At 39.6% G+C, this 15441-nt stretch overlaps 1 protein-coding gene across 1 annotated transcript in view; it reads right to left on the bottom strand.

Annotated features, from left to right (window-relative positions):
- The window catches only part of LOC122794159 (protein ABHD1-like), a 565767-nt gene that overhangs the window by 206887 nt on the left and 343439 nt on the right, over nt 1-15441 (bottom strand). The window lies entirely within an intron of this gene.

The raw sequence follows: 15441 nt of genomic DNA, 5'->3' as shown, positions 1-15441 counted from the left end.
ATCAACTGCTAGGTCATATGTGATGCCCAGGGCATTATAATGAATGTGTGTGCTGGCTGCCCTGGAAGCTATGACGATTCAGAAATATGGCATCTGATGCAGCCGTACCACAGATTTGCCGATATGGACATCCCCTACAGTCACCTAGTGGGGGATGCTGGGTACCCACTGGAGCCGTGGCTGATGACACCAATCAGAAATGCACACTCACCTGAACAATAATGCCACAATGAGGCACACGCACAGGCCAGACATATAATAGAGCATGTGTTTGGGATGCTGAGGACATGGTTCCGGTATCTGGACACATTCATTGGAGCCTTGCAGCATTCTCCAGCTACATGCACCCAAATTGTTATGGTATGTGCTATGCTACACAATATGATCCTGCAGAAACAGCTGCAGCAGGAACAGCATGGGGCAGGGCCACACAGCCCCCCACCAATGCCAAGGCCTGTACAGGTACAGAGTGACTCGGAGGGGGAACAACCTGAGCCTGACCCAATAGGCAGAAAGAGGCATGCCCAGTATGATCTGGCCTTGGCAAAGAGGCAACACATAGCATATGCACTGACACAGTACGGACCCAGGGAATAACACCCTCTCTGACTCGCATAGACAGTAAAGGGATGCCAAACATGACACTACCTGTGCTCAACCATGTATAGGGAGTGTACTATGGGCATCAGACATAGGCAGCCCTCCAGCACCATCCTCAAGTCTGGCACACCCTCAAGGTAAGTCAATCAATGTACCAATTTCCAAATGGAGTAGAATGTGTTGTTACCTTTAGCTATGGTATGGATGTGAGCATGCAAGGGAATTGGGTGGCCGAATGTTAAGGCAGCAGACAGTAGACATCCATAGTGGCACCATGACATCTGTAACACATACTGGAGTCACCATAGCAGCCAGTACTTCACAGGGTGACACAACCCACTACAGGTAATGGGCTGAGCAACATGTGTGTCCATAAGACCCACACAAGTCTCAGCCAGCAGGACAGGTGTAGACAGACAAACAAATGCTATACTATGGCCTCTGAATGTGCACTATGGGTAACCCCTCCCCCAGACCCATACAGACGGACTACAGCAGGCCAGGTAGTTGGATCTAAGTTGTGAAGGGTAGGAAGTCAGAAACTAATATGTTGGTAATTAAAGCTAAGATCTGTAGTACACTGGTATGCCTCTAGCCAGCACAATAGGTAAGACTACACACTGAAATGGAGTACCTGACATACCAGTACAGTCCTAGCAAATGTGTACAAGTGTCAGGTGTGCCCCCCATCTAACGTACACTTATAGCAACAGTCAGGTGTGCTCCCCCCCGCTCCTGTGTAGGAATGTAGCTACAGTCAGGTGCCCCCCCCCCCGCTATGCAGATATGTAGCAACAGTCACTGCCAAATGACCGAGGATACCCTGCAGACATAGCATGCTACCTCTCGGTGTACAACACAACGGTCAACATCAGCAGTACAAACTACCTGGACTTGATCCACACATGCGATACAGATGGCCATACTGGGCATGCTCACACACTTGAAGGTATGAAGGCAATGTCAGTCAACAACATACTGAAAGGTCATACTGGGCATGCTCACACACTTAAACACATGAAGGCCATGTCTGCAAACACCAGTGGTCCAGACATATCTGGCAGTCGCAGTTCTTAGTGCAGACACATGTCAGTATGCACCACTCCTGCCTTGCACACACAGTGGATAGGAATACAGGCATATATGTAAGGACAACACATTATAATAAGCCAAACATAGACAGACATAGATGTGTGGACATGGGTGACCGTGACAAGGAGCCATCCGGGCCTGTCCCATCCAGCACACAGCCAAAGGGCCCCACATACATGAGGTGCAGATGTCATTCACTGCAGATACTAGCCACCAGTATCTGTCAGCATGACAGACGATGTGGTGCACGTGCCAGCTGTGCAACATGACTGTACTAGGAAGTAGTAATCCAGTAGCTGTATACACGTACCTGTGACATATGACCCCATGTGTGCCCACATGTGGCATGTCAACCCCTAAATGAATGGGTTATGGCCCATGCACGCACTGCCCTCCCCATAGCAGTATTATGACAAGCCTGCTGAGGTCATCCAATGTGAAATACACCTTTGGGAGAGTTGTAGCTCAGTAATCTCCACGGTGCGTCCCATAACTGCGTACTGCTGTAGTGATAAGCTAGTTAGGATGTAGTTCCAACCCCAGACTTGCCAATTGTGTGTGTGATTGTGTGCGTGTCTGTCTGTCTCAGACTGTGTAGAGAGAAATGCTTTTTCGGCTACTCACAGTCCGTACAATTATTAAACTCAACTTTGGTAAGGCTGCTGGTGTCACTCACCTAGAAATAAACCTCTGGGAAAGTCGTAGCCCAGTAGTCCCTGTAGTGTGTTCTGTAACTGTGTATTGCTGTAGTGTGATAAAGTAGTTAGGTCAGTGTTCTAATCCCAGACTTGCCAAGTGTGTGTGTGTGTGTGTGTGTGTGTGTGTGTGTGAGTGTGTGTGTGTGTGTGTGTGTGTGTGTGTGTGTGTGTGTGTGTGTGTGTGTGTGTGTGTGTGTGTGTGAGACCATCTGCCTGAGGACAGACCAATGCTTTTAGAGTACTCACACTCCGTACAATTCATATACTCAACTTTGGCAGTCCTGCTGATGTCACCCACCTAGAAATACACCTCTCGGACTGCTGTAACCCAGTAATCTCGGTAGCATGTTCTGTAACTGCGTAATGCTGTACTGTGTAGTAGTTAGGTAGGTGTTCCAGTCCGAGGCATAGCAGGTGTGTGTGTTTGTTAGTCATATCCTGTGTGTTGGTGGCTGTGAGTGCCAAGCCACTGGATGTGTTGGGGAGCGTGTTTTGCAGTTTTCCTATATAGTGGCCATATATGTCACAATCAGCCAAGTGACTGGGTTGGCGAGACATACCCATATATTTGGCAATAGGCCTGGTGAGTAACGTCAGCAACCCTATTATTACCCAGACGACAGTCTGAACCCGTGTGTCAGTCAGAAACACACTTGCCTTGGGATTAACACCAGTACATAATACGGGAGCTGCTGGTGTTTTCCTTTTCATTCTTTTCTAATGCTTTGGTGTCACGAGGTTTGTTCTTGGGATATATAATCTATATCTATGTATGTATGTATGTATGTATGTATATATATATATATATATATGTGGACATTAACACACATACATATAGGGAATTAAATACATGTCCTATACTGTTGAATGGGTACATTTCCATCATCGGGGCAACACTATTAATGCAATCATTTAGGTGTAATGCAGCTCATTAACATGCCTGTTGAGCACATGTTGGTATAAAATGCTTGTGTTAATAATTAAATGTTTAACCAAGTAACTAGTCTAATTTTACACACATCTGCCTGACAGACGTGCTAAGGTACTGCATTACAGTGCAGCGATCACTTTAAAGTGTTGCCCAAGTAAGTCACAGAGACAGGAAATCAGAAATAAGGAAATACTTGCAAACAACATGACATTCCTGTCTTCTGTTAATTAGTCATGACATGGTGATATGTACACTGCATGAAATGCCTAACATGAAGTAACTGCCTGTGCTTACAGTTTACAAAGACGTTGTCATGCTGACCATTTGCAATCAGACAGTTTTCAGTCCTCTGTGAGGCATGTGAAATGATGATTAAAACACAGTGAAATTGCTATGTATATGTTTGCCGTGAAGGACTTACAAGACACAAGTTGCTAAGATTAGGCTTCAACTTGGATTAATTATGTAAATGCCTTGTACAATACCAACAGATGTATACATCGTAAACACAGTTATTTCCGGACACAGCAATGCCTTCCTAAATCCATGCCTGACACTATTAAAATACAAACAATCACTGTTTACTGATTGTAATGGCATACTCGCGTTTTAAAGAAGCCGAGTAAGTATAATTAGAGATGTTGAGGATGGGTATTTGACAATCAAAACGTTTTCTACAATGCCTGCTTTCCCTATAATGGATAGACTGCTGTAATAGTAGGCCTTTGTCTTTGTTTTTGCACTCTTCTGCTTTCAGGCAAACACTTTCATTGTGGGTGCTGAGCTCCGACTCCAGTCTCAAGCCATGCTGTTTGGATGTTAATGTTAACAGTTGTGTGTAAATCAGTTAAATGGATAAAATGTAAAAACAAAATGAAAACAACTGTAACTTCTACATTTTACACACACGTTAAGACTAACACAAATACAGGGTTTGACACTGGATTCGGAAGTCAGCAACCGCATTAACAGTGTTGCCCCGTTAACAGAAAAGTACCCCCACGCAAACGCACTTAAACATGCTTACTGGTGCTTATATATGTTTACTACTGCGTATTTGTGCTTACACCTTCTTATTAGTAACTTATTCATTATGTCACTAACACTGAGATTGAATTACATTAATTAAACACTTCATGCAGTACTCCATTTCACATGTACATGTTCTTATGTAGGTTTTACAGCAATACGATGTATAAATATATTTATATACAAAGAAAAACTCAAAAAAGACAGTCTTCAAGTTTAAATCCAATGACCACTAGAAAACGAATGGATTTAGCGCTTTCATTCACTCATTTATTACGTGAACTTCCTCAGAAAAAAGCAATTACATTTACCCATGTTTATATACACATTCCACATGGAAAATGATATGTGCTAGTGTGGGACTCGGACTGTGAATGCCTGTTTGTTAGGCGAATGCTCTGACCAATGCACTATTGCTGTGCTGCTTCAGTTGCATATATACCCATATACCCATGTCTCTTAATTCCCCAAACACCCACCCCAACACTTCACTAACAGTGCAGTCATCCATTCTCCAGTTGGATTTGCGGTGTATCCACACCAGTACACATTGGCCCCTCCCTACCCCTGTAGACCCATCCCATCGGTTGACTCACTACATGTATCCTCAGGAATCCCTAACGTTTAGTCCACAAACATTAGTGACATGAGTGACCAATAGGACACTATTCGCAATTTTTGCGTTATCCCACATGGGACACAGTTGTCTTTATGTCAAGATTAGACTCTTACTTCTTTACATACTTACTCCCATTAACATGACACTACAATGAATTAATTGGTCTGACTATATGGTAACGCAGAAGTTACACATGAGAACTAATTATGTACGTGTTCGGCGTGATTCTTTTACAAATAGACCGGTTTGATATTTGGCACTGCCTTTGCAGGCAGATCACAGGGATAATTCCCTGTGTGAGACAGTCCTCACATTTGATTTATTCAGCACAGCACGGACTTCAGACATTGTACACACTTCTGCGTTTTAGCAATTTCGTCCCTTCCCTCTTATGCACTACCTATTATTCTATCTACTGTCAAGGTTTGTAAGGGCACATTCATGTGTTTATGTCTGCAAATGGAATGGATATGTTACAGGGAATGTACTTCTAGATATAGATGTATGAATGTGTGTATGCATACATACTTATAACTAACTCGCTGGCCTTCACGAGACGGTCCAGTTAGAACCAGGCCATCCAACCATGACACACCTGGATCCATAATCACATACCCATGGTTCCTCGACCCCACCCAAGTTCGACATACACACAATCCATCCATTATCCAGCTGCTTTCACAGCCATGACACACCTCCACACATTGCCCTCCCCCCAACATTAGGGGCCCTACACGTATGTTGTCCCAACACATGTATTATCATGCTCTCCCACCATTTAGTCCTTGAACATACCTGCCCTTGCTTGTGTAATGGACGGAGATCCAAATATGCTGTCAATTTTTGGTAGTCCCACTGGGGACTACCTTCTGATTGTTTGTAAAGTAGACTTAGCAGATCAGCAATCTTACTCTGACTGGTAAAACCCTGCCTGTGGTGTGAGTAGCAGTGCTTTGCTCACTCCTGGCCAGCTTGATATGACATATGCTGACAGCACTATATAATACTATAGTTGCTGTTGATTCCCTTCTCATTCCTCATTCCTTTTCGATGCTTTATTGTTACGACGTTCATACATATATATATATATATATATATATATATATATATATATATATATATATATATATATATATATGTGTGTGTGTGTGTATTATATATATATACTTATACTTACTTATATACATTTCCTATGCTGGGCACTGCTTACACCCGCGCAAGCACACTCAGATTTGCTTACTGTTTGTTATATATGTTTACTGCTGCTTATTTGTGCTTACTTGTGCCTTATTCATTATGACAGTACCACTTTGATTGAATGGATTTGGTTAAAAGTCCCACGTGATACTCAAGTTCACTTTTACATGTTATTATGTCGCTTTTACAGCAGAATGACATTCATTCCACATGGAAAATGATATGTGCTATAATTTAACTTGAACCGTGAATGCCTGTTCGTTAGGCGGATGCTCTAACCACTACACTATTGGTGTGCTGCTTCATTTGGATGTATAACCATGGTTCATAGTTACCCGAACACATGCCTCAACACTTCACTAACACAGCAGTCATCCATTCTCCAGTTGGAAAAACCACACCACTACACATGCGCCACTCCCTACCGCTCTAGACCCATCCCGCATGCTGGCTCACTCCAAGTATATTTAGATGTCCCACACTTATAGTCCTAGAACATACTTTCATATAATGGTCATGGTGTTCAAATAGTCTTCCAGTTTTTGGCTCATCTGACTGGAGCCTGGGACTGCCCTGTACCTGTTTGAAAGTCTGACTTAGCACATGGACAAAGATAGTCCCACTGTTAGCATCCTACATGTGTTTGGAGACGCAGGAGGTTTGCTCACCTCTGGCTAGCTTGATACGACAGCAATAAATAATATGGGGGTTCTGCTGCTGTTTTCCTTTGCATTCATTATGAATGCTTTATTGTGACCATGTTCATTCTTCATGGATATATATATATATATATATATATATATATATATATATATATATATATATATATATATATATATATATATATATATATCTGTCTGTACATACACTGCATATACACTTACATACTTATTTACATTTCCCATACTGTTGAATGTCTGCTTGAATGTGCCTTAATCACCCTATATCCAACAGCCATTATTCTGGGCATCATATAAAATTAGCAGCCCTTGCATAGCTAGCAGCCCGCGTATGGGTGGTTTTGGTGGACGTTCAGCAAGGGCCCCCTGCTGTAGAGGGGACGATGGGTATTCAATTATGTATCCAGGTGTGTAGGGGTTGGATGGCTCAGTTCAGGCCAAACCATTATGTGGTGTGAGCCGGTACACTTTCTGTACATGTGTATCATACATTTTAATGTTCATATATTTATGGGATTGTGTTCTGCAATATGACCTGACAGGGTGTATTGGGGATGTGAATGTATGTTCTTTAGTTTCCTTTTGGATTCTCCCACTGCTCCCTAGTACACCTCCAGTTCACCTATTGTACATCCGACCCAATCTCCCCTTGGCGGATTACTACATTACCCATCACCCCCCCCCCCCCCCCCCAAATCCACATACATACCATCCATCCCTTCTCTGGTTGTTAGCCCATGACACAGACAGCAGTACACATTGCTTACTCTACATATCTCTGATACCATTATGGTTGTGAGGCCAACCCTAGCATATTTGGTCTTTCACATGCTGTACTTCACGCACATAGGTACACGCAAATACTTATCTTTCATTACATGGTAGGTTGACCCAGGCTATACCCATTAATTTTTGGGCTGTCTAGACAAGGACGACTCGGACCGCGAATGGGCAGATATTAAGCGAATGCTCTAACCATTGGGCTAGGCTTAGCAAAGGGCAGTGACGTGCAAACATGCTGCATTTCGCTTCCACTTGGTATAAAAATCAACACAACAATGAAATACGGACACAGGGTTTTAAATGTAATAGCTCTAGGGATGGGGGCTCAACATTCAGCTGCGTGCTTGAGTGTTTACTCCTGTGATTTTATTTTGGTGTTCGCAGAACTCTCTTGTATGCTTTGCATACATTTCAGTATCCATGGACACTGACAGGATTGATTACTATTAGAGGCAGGCTGTACTAGTCAGCATTTTAGGTGGCACGACTGTAGCGGACATGTTCACGCCTCCATGCAGTGCTTAAACACGCCCCCTGCACTCGCGCACATTTCCTGTGCACGTGGACGGTGCGGCAGTGCGCCTTCATTAATATGCATATGGTGTTGCTGCGACATATCTACGCCACACGCTTGGTGCAAGGCTAACACCGTCCTTGCACTGTGCTTCATGAATCCCAGGGATAGTGTTATAAACATGTTCAGAAAGTGGTGATGGGGTAAACTTAAAAAACACATAATCACCACTTATCTCAAGAGACTCTTAAGTTTTAGAACACATACTATAGAACAATAATCGTTCATTCCTGGAAATGAGTAAGAGTTAAGTCTAAGTTGCCACATTAATTCCAGTTTTTCCAACATTAGACTCGTTGGTCCCCCTTGTTTGTCAGGCTTTGTAGAGTCAATGACTCGAAATTTTAAATAATAGCCTCCATATTCTGCAGTCTGCCTCGCTAGGCGCTGTCTAGTTAATTTTTACTTATATAATACGTATGTTCGTACACCCTTTCTTTGAATTTACGGTCGGTCTTGCCGACATAAAAAGCTGGGCACTTTTGGCACTGTGCTAAATAAACTATTGATTTCAAGTTACAGTTAAATCTGTCCTTTGTACAAAAGGATTTATCCCTAACGGTGAACTTACAACGTATCTTAATATATCTGCACTGGTTGCAGGCCTCACATTTATAAGTCACAGGGTTCCTTTTTGAATTGTTCATACTCCTTTTCATTATATTTTTCAAGGTTTGCCCTTTCCAAAAAATGAGGGGTTGTTCACCCACCTTCCTTTTTGTCTTTTTATCTATCCTAAGCAGTTCCCAATTTTTAAAAAATTATACATCTCAATTCCTGAGCATCTGTGTTAAATGTAGTAACAAAACTAAGGGAATATTTATTGTCTACTTTACTAATTTCAGATCTATGTTCAACAACATTCCCTTGTTCACAGTCAGGATTAGCACTGTTTAATGATAGTACTTGCTCTATATAGTTGACTGGTATAACCCTGTTGTTAGTTCTACCCTTCAGTATTGGGTTATAAAACCCTTGGTTCCGTTTTGGTTTTAACTTCAAAGATAAGTTCAGTGACTAGTTGGTTTGGGTAGCCTCTTTGTAAAAACATTTGTTTAAGGTTGTAGCATTCTTTATCAAAGTCGTCTAATTTAGTAATCATCCTTGCCGCATGTACCAGTTGTCCCTTAACTACAGATTTTTTCTGGTGAAACGGGTGGCTACTGGTATAGTGCAGGAAGGAGTTTGAATAAGTCTTTTTTCGATATATACGAGTCGTATAGTTACTATTTATTCGATCTTTAGTCAATTCAATGTCCAAGTAAGGTATACAGTCAGTTTGGTAATGGCTAGTAAACCTTACAAAAGTGTAGATGAATTCAGCTTATCAACTAAGGTAGTAGCCATGTCTTTGTTCCCTTTTATGATCATAAATATGTTGTCCAAAAAGCGGGTATAAAAATAAAGGTTGTCATTAATAGACCCCTTATCTAGGATGGTGTTCTTTTCCCAGTGGACCATCACTAAGTTTGCGAAACTTGTCCCACAGGGGGACCCCATAGCCACTCCTGTTTTCTGTAAGAAGTAATCATTGTTAAACATAATATAATTATTAAATAGGATTATATCCAATAACTGCTCTATAAGTCTTGTCTCATCATCTGGTGCCCCCCTTAACCTCATATGTTCAATGACCCATTCTATGCCAGTATCATGTGGGATGGCTGTGTATAAATCACAGACATCAACCATTAGAAAATTGTATTCATTAATGTAATCAAGTTCATTAATGCTGGCAAGGAATGACCATGAGTCTTTGCAAATTTGGGGTTCCATTTGAACTTATTTTTTCAAAATAGAGTCAAGTTTAGCACAAGAATAAGTAATTTATTGCCTTGCATCTACTAGTGCTCTCATAGGTGAATTGTTCAAGTTCTTATGAATTTTGGGTACACCAAATATCACTGGTGTCCTTGGAGATACCATTGACAAATAATTATAGGTATTAATGTCAATCAGAGAGGCTGTAAATAAGTCATCAAGGTATACCCGTATCCTATTATAAGCTATGTTGACTTCATTTAAGCTTACTGTAATGTAAGCTTCACCTTCAAGGATGCTAGCCATTTTTTCATTATATTGATCTAAATCCATTACAACCAATCCGCCTCTTTGTCTGGTTTCATGAGTCGGACATGTTGTAGTTTAAAGTTAGTTAATTCTTCCTTTTCTATCCTGTTCAAGTTTGTTTTAGGCTCTCTTCTACATGATCTGCCAAAATGGGCTCTATGGTCCATTTCACAGATCTTTTCGAAAAGTAAAAGTCCTGGGTGAATCGGTGGGTTGTAAGTGCTGGCAACACGTAGTAGCTTGTTCCCTACGTTCTCACTGCCGCCAAGCAACAAACACAAGTTCAATTTCCTGATGTACAATTTAAAGTCCAATAACAAGTTAGCTAGCTCCTTTTGTTGTGAAGTCACAAAGGTTAAACCCTTAGCAAAAACTTCTACCAGGACAGGGTCAATATCAAAGTCGGTAAAATTGTAAATTTTAAAATCATTCCCATTACTGGTAATAATTTTACAAGTTCTTTCGCTACCAAAATTTATTGTATTACTCACATTGTTCTGTCTTGCCACTGTGTTATCTCGTTCTGTCACCTCTTGCATTTGTTGTTCTTCTGAATATTGTAGACTTGTTGGTACCCCTGCTGATGTTGTTTGGTGTAAGTTCGGCCACCGGAGTTTTGAAAATTTTGCTTGTTTGGTTTACTGTTATTCGCAAACCCTTGCATGGACTGTCCCTGATTCCCATTCAAGTTATTTGGTGTATTCGTACCCTCATTACGATGAGACTCTATTTGTTGAATGTTGCGTTCTCTACTTGGACCTGGTCTCGATGACGTGTTCCACTCTGTGTTCGCCGTTCGCGTATTAGGCTGGTTTAAGGTCTCTTGACGATTTCCTCCAATTGAATTCCATATTTGAGAAGTAGAAGGGTTTGGATAGGCTACTCCATTGTTGTAGTCATTCTGGTCCCTCTGCAATTTTTTATTTTTAGTTTCTCTCATTTACAGTATCTGTTGATGGAAATGAGTCAGACTATAAGTTGTTCAAAATTAGGAAGCTCCAACTTGAAATGAACTATTTTAAAGAATGTTTAAAGGAAGAAATTGTGCCTAAGGGTTTACGATCATGGCAATACCCTATGGGGTTAGAATCGGGTTCTGTTTTCCACTTACAACTTATTAAAATTTTTAACAAACATGGACTGGAACCTTTACAACTGATATCTCATCATTATCAGCAGCAGATTGACAATTTAATGAAGGAGGCCAACATACTGGATACTGATATTAAAAATGATTGTGATTCTGTGAGATATCAGTACGAATACAACAGGACATTTACGAGTATCAATCAGCAGATGCTGAAAAGAGAAACTAAAAATAAAAAAATGCAGAGGGACCGGAATGACTACAATGGAGTTGCCTATCCGAACCCTCTTACTTCTCAAATATGGAATTCGATTGCAGGAAATCATCAAGAGACCTTAAACCAGCCTAATATGCAAATGGCGAACACAGAGTGGAACATTGAGACCAGGTCCAAGTAGAGAAGTCAACATTCAACAAACGGAGACTCATCGTAATGAGGGTACGAATACACCAAATAACTTGAATGGGAATCAGGGAGAGTCCATGCAAGGGTTTGTGAATAACAGTAAACCAAACAAGCAAAATTTTCACAACTCCGGTGGCCAAACTTACACTAAACAGCAGCAGCAAGGGAACCAATGAGTCTACAATACTCGGAAGAACAACAAATGCAAGAGGTGACAGAATGAGATAACACAGTGGTAAGACAGAACAATGTGAGTAATACAATAAATGTTGGTAACGAAAGAACTTGTAAAATTATTACCAATAAGAGGAATGATTTTAAAATTTACAATTTTACCGACTTTGATATTGACCCTGTCCTGGTAGACGTTTTTGCTAAGGGTTTAACCTTTGTGCCTTCACGACCAATGGAGCTAGCTAACTTGTTATTGGACTTTAAATTGCACATCAGGAATACATCAGGAAATTGAACTTGTGTTTTTTGCTTGGCGGCAATGAGAACATAGAGAACCAGCTACTACGTGTTGCCAGCACTTACAACCCTCCGATTCACCCAGGAATTTTACTTTTCGAAAAGATCTGTGAAATGGACTTTAGAGCCCATTTTGGTGAATCATGTAGAAGAGAGCCTAAAACAAACTTGAATAGGATAGAAAAGGAAGAATTAACTAACTTTAAACTACAACCTGTCTGACTCATGAAACCAGACAAAGGAGGCGGACTGGTTGTAATGGATTTAGATTAATATAATGAAAAATGGCTAGCATCCTTGAAGGCAAAGCTTACATTAAAGTCAGCTTAAATGAAGTCAACATAGCTTATAATAGGATACGGGTATACCTTGATGACTTGTTTACAGACTCTCTGATTGACATTAATACCTATAATTATTTGTCAATGTTATCTCCAAGGTCACCAGTGATATATGGTGTACCCAAAATTCATAAGAACTTGAACAATCCACCTATGAGAGTACTACTAGATGCAAAACAATAAATTACTTATTCTTATGCTAAACTTGACTCTATTTTGAAAAGATACGTTCAAATGAAACCCCAAATTTGCAAAGACTCATGGTCACTCCTTGCTAGCATTAATGAACTTGATTACATGAGTGAATACAATTTTCTAATGGTTGATGTCTGTGATTTATACACAGCCATCCGACACGATACTGGCATAGAATGGATCATTGAACATACGAGGTTAAGTGGGGCACCAGATGATGAGACAAGACTTATAGAGCAGTTATTGGATATAATCCTATTTAATAATTATATTATGTTTAACAATGATTACTTCTTACAGAAAACAGGAGTGGCTATGGGGTCCCCCTGTGGGGCTAGTTTTGCAAACTTAGTGATGGCCTACTGGGAAAAGAACACCATCCTAGATGAGGAACCTAGTAATGACTACCTTTATTTTTATACCTGCTTTTTGGGCGACATATTTATGATCATAAAAGGGAACAAAGACATGGCCACTACCTTAGTCGATAAGCTGAATTCATCTACACTTTTTGTAAGGTTTACTAGCCATCACCATACTGACTGTATACCTTACTTGCACATTGAATTGACTAAAGATCGAATAAATAGTAATTATACGGCTCGTATATATCAAAAAAAGACTTATTCAAACTCCTTCCTGCACTATACCAGTAGCCACCAGTTTCACCAGAAAAAATCTGTAGTTAAGGGGCAACTGGTACATGTGGTAAGGATGATTACTAAATTAGACGACTTTGATGAAGAATGCTACAACCTTAAACAAATGTTTTTACAAAGAGGCTACCCAAACCAACTAGTCACTGAACTTATCTTTGAAGTTAAAACCAAAACGGAACCAAGGGTTTTATAACCCAATACTAAAGGGTAGAACTAACAACAGGGTTATACCAGTCAACTATATAGAGCAAGTACTATCATTAAACAGTGCTAATCCTGACTGTGAAGAAGCAAGGGAATATTGTTGAACATAGATCTGAAATTAGTAAAGTAGACAATAAATATTCCCTTAGTTTTGTTACTACATTTAACACTGATGCTCAAGAACTGAGACGTATAATTTTTAAAAATTAGGAACTGCTTAGGATAGATAAAGAGACACAAAGGAAGGTGGGTGAACAACCCCTCATTATTTTTTGGAAAGGACAAACCTTGAAAATTATGATGAAAAGGAGTATGAACAATTCAAAAAGGAACCCTGGGACATATAACTGAGACCTGTAACCTGTAACCAGTGCAGACATATTGACATAGATTGAAAGTTCACTGTTAGGGGTAAATCCTTTTGTACATACAACAAATTTAACTGTAACTCAAAATCAATAGTGTATTTAGCACAGTGCCAAAAGTGCCCAGCTTTTTATGTCAGCAAGACCGACCGTAAATTCAAAGAAATGGTGTATGAACATACATATTATATAAGCAAAAATAAACTAGAGAGTGCCCTAGCGAGGCACACTACAGAATATGGAGGCCATTATTTTAAATTTCGAGTCATTGACTCTACGAAGCCTGACAAACGAGGGGGACCCACGAGTCTAATGTTGGAAAAACTGGAATTAATGTGGCAACTTAGACTTAATTCTTACTCATTTCCAGGACTGAATGATTATTGTTCTATAGTATGTGTTCTAAAACTTAAGAGTCTCTTGAGATAAGTGGTGACTATGTGGTTTTTAAGTTTACCGCATCACCACTTTCTGAACATGTTTATAAGACTATATATTAACCTACTCATTAATAAGATACGTGAGTGAACTATTTTCAGTTTGTCAGTTAGTCTATTGTATTATGTACTATTATTATTTTAATAAAAAATATATATGTAACTAGTATGGTTTTACCTGTAGATCTACCATAATATTCTAACTCATTTTACATTGTGGATTAAGGGTAGAAACTTAGCTGAGCATTTATATATATATATATATATATATATATATATATATATATATTTACATATATATATATATATATATATATATATATATATTTACATACTATATATATATATACATATATTCTTTACATCCTTTTTTATATTTCAGACTTTATATTCTAAAATTTATGTGTGTTTATATTTATATTCACATGTACACTTTTTTATGTTATTTAAATAATCTTTTTAAACTAGTGTTAAAATTAAGACACAAGTTAGTAGTGTTGATTATAAGATTGGTTAATTAATTAATAGGTAGTTTAGTATTGTATTTAAGTGACTATAGGAATAAAGTTTTTTTTTGTCTGATGAAGTTTAGTCACTGGACTAAAACGAAAAGCGCTTTACAGGATTGTTTTGGATTTACAATAAAGTGCGGAGTGTTTTTAGCATACAGTCCTTTTTTGTTTTTTGGTCTGTCAGTTTTTTGGTGTGGTTTTAGTTCATCTTTGCTAATTATATTATGGATAGCACTCTCCTAAGTGTAGACCCAGTGGTACAGTAATCTGAACTTTGACCACCACATTTCCACAGTAGTAAGGGAATCCTATGTGGCAGATATTATAAGTAAAAGCATCTAATTTAGATCTAAAGATATTATAATTCCATTATACTCAGACCTCATTAGACCAATAATTGAGTACAATGCTCCCTTTTGGATGTACCTCACCAGACACCTGCAACAAATGGAGAGACCACAGAGGTTTCTCTCCAAGAAATTACAAGGTAC

This window comes from Protopterus annectens, chromosome 2.part1 (assembly GCF_019279795.1).
Source record: "Protopterus annectens isolate FY-2018-M chromosome 2.part1, PAN1.0, whole genome shotgun sequence".
NCBI lineage: Eukaryota > Metazoa > Chordata > Ceratodontiformes > Protopteridae > Protopterus > Protopterus annectens.
This window is presented reverse-complemented; position numbering and strand designations above follow the sequence as displayed.